Source organism: Schistocerca piceifrons, unplaced genomic scaffold, assembly GCF_021461385.2.
Source record: "Schistocerca piceifrons isolate TAMUIC-IGC-003096 unplaced genomic scaffold, iqSchPice1.1 HiC_scaffold_148, whole genome shotgun sequence".
NCBI lineage: Eukaryota > Metazoa > Arthropoda > Insecta > Orthoptera > Acrididae > Schistocerca > Schistocerca piceifrons.
The window spans coordinates 17,501-20,000 of NW_025727324.1; the positions used below are offsets into that span (position 1 = coordinate 17,501).

The following is a 2,500-nucleotide window of genomic DNA, read 5'->3' on the forward strand; positions in this document are numbered from 1 at the left end:
TCCTGGTGATCGATCTCTCCCCTCTGGACCCGACCGACGCAAGGGCATCCGGGAGCATGCCCAGGATGACATCGGGCGGCGTGCCCCGCCCCAGACCTATGACACGATCCAGGGCAGAGAAACGCTGGGCGGAAGCGGGTAGCCCCGCCAGATGCTCCCAGATGGCGGCGTCAGTCGGCCCCTCCGGCGGCGGCCCGGTGGTGTCGGCCGCGAAGTCCTCGGCTGCGTCGACGGGCGGCGCAGCGGCCTCGCCCGCGTCAGGCAGCGGGCTCGCTGCTCCCCGGCGGGACGCCGGCTCTTCCCCCCGACCGACCTCAAGCGCCTCCATGAATTGGCGGACAAGCTGTTTGTGGGCAGCTTGCCGCCGTCGGCACTTGATTGCCTCGAGCGTTCGGTCGGGGAACATCCTGATGAGTTCTTGATTGACGAAGAAGAACCGGGCGTCCCTCTCAAGGAACAGTTCGGCCTCCGCCTTGGCGAGCGACAGGACTTCTTCCTCCGTCCACCTCGCGCGATGCCTCTCCGTGACGATCTCCGCGTTGGCGGCCGCAAGATGTTGGCGGCGGCGATGGACCCCGAGACCGTTCTTGGTTGTTAAGAGAGTCATAGTTACTCCCGCCGTTTACCCGCGCTTGCTTGAATTTCTTCACGTTGACATTCAGAGCACTGGGCAGAAATCACATTGCGTCAACACCCGCTAGGGCCATCGCAATGCTTTGTTTTAATTAGACAGTCGGATTCCCCCAGTCCGTGCCAGTTCTGAGTTGATCGTTGAATGGCGGCCGAAGAGAATCCGCGCACCCGCGCGCCCCCGGAGGAGCACGCTAAGGCGGACGCGGCCTCGCAGCAAGGAAGATCCGTGGGAGGCCAAGGCACGGGACCGAGCTCGGATCCTGCACGCAGGTTGAAGCACCGGGGCGCGAACGCCGCGCAGGCGCGCGCATCCTGCACCGCCGGCCAGCACGAGGCCGACCAACGGCGAGAGCAGACCACGCCCGCGCTAAACGCCCGCACTTACCGGCACCCCTACGGCACTCACCTCGCCCAGGCCCGGCACGTTAGCGCTGACCCACTTCCCGACCAAGCCCGACACGCCCCGATCCTCAGAGCCAATCCTTATCCCGAAGTTACGGATCCAATTTGCCGACTTCCCTTACCTACATTATTCTATCGACTAGAGGCTCTTCACCTTGGAGACCTGCTGCGGATATGGGTACGAACCGGCGCGACACCTCCACGTGGCCCTCTCCCGGATTTTCAAGGTCCGAGGGGAAGATCGGGACACCGCCGCAACTGCGGTGCTCTTCGCGTTCCAAACCCTATCTCCCTGCTAGAGGATTCCAGGGAACTCGAACGCTCATGCAGAAAAGAAAACTCTTCCCCGATCTCCCGACGGCGTCTCCGGGTCCTTTTGGGTTACCCCGACGAGCATCTCTAAAAGAGGGGCCCGACTTGTATCGGTTCCGCTGCCGGGTTCCGGAATAGGAACCGGATTCCCTTTCGCCCAACGGGGGCCAGCACAAAGCGCATCATGCTATGACGGCCCCCATCAACATCGGATTTCTCCTAGGGCTTAGGATCGACTGACTCGTGTGCAACGGCTGTTCACACGAAACCCTTCTCCGCGTCAGCCCTCCAGGGCCTCGCTGGAGTATTTGCTACTACCACCAAGATCTGCACCGACGGCGGCTCCAGGCAGGCTCACGCCCAGACCCTTCTGCGCCCACCGCCGCGACCCTCCTACTCGTCAGGGCTTCGCGGCCGGCCGCAAGGACCGGCCATGACTGCCAGACTGACGGCCGAGTATAGGCACGACGCTTCAGCGCCATCCATTTTCAGGGCTAGTTGCTTCGGCAGGTGAGTTGTTACACACTCCTTAGCGGATTCCGACTTCCATGGCCACCGTCCTGCTGTCTTAAGCAACCAACGCCTTTCATGGTTTCCCATGAGCGTCGATTCGGGCGCCTTAACTCGGCGTTTGGTTCATCCCACAGCGCCAGTTCTGCTTACCAAAAGTGGCCCACTTGGCACTCCGATCCGAGTCGTTTGCTCGCGGCTTCAGCATATCAAGCAAGCCGGAGATCTCACCCATTTAAAGTTTGAGAATAGGTTGAGGTCGTTTCGGCCCCAAGGCCTCTAATCATTCGCTTTACCGGATGAGACTCGTACGAGCACCAGCTATCCTGAGGGAAACTTCGGAGGGAACCAGCTACTAGATGGTTCGATTAGTCTTTCGCCCCTATACCCAGCTCCGACGATCGATTTGCACGTCAGAATCGCTACGGACCTCCATCAGGGTTTCCCCTGACTTCGTCCTGGCCAGGCATAGTTCACCATCTTTCGGGTCCCAACGTGTACGCTCTAGGTGCGCCTCACCTCGCAATGAGGACGAGACGCCCCGGGAGTGCGGAGGCCGCCGCCCCGTGAAGGGCGGGGAAGCCCCATCCTCCCTCGGCCCGCGCAAGGCGAGACCTTCACTTTCATTACGCCTTTAGGTTTC

The 2,500-nt window shown here is 61.5% G+C and overlaps 1 pseudogene; it reads right to left on the reverse strand.

Annotated features, from left to right (window-relative positions):
* The window catches only part of LOC124734517, a 7,543-nt pseudogene that overhangs the window by 4,066 nt on the left and 977 nt on the right, over positions 1–2,500 (reverse strand).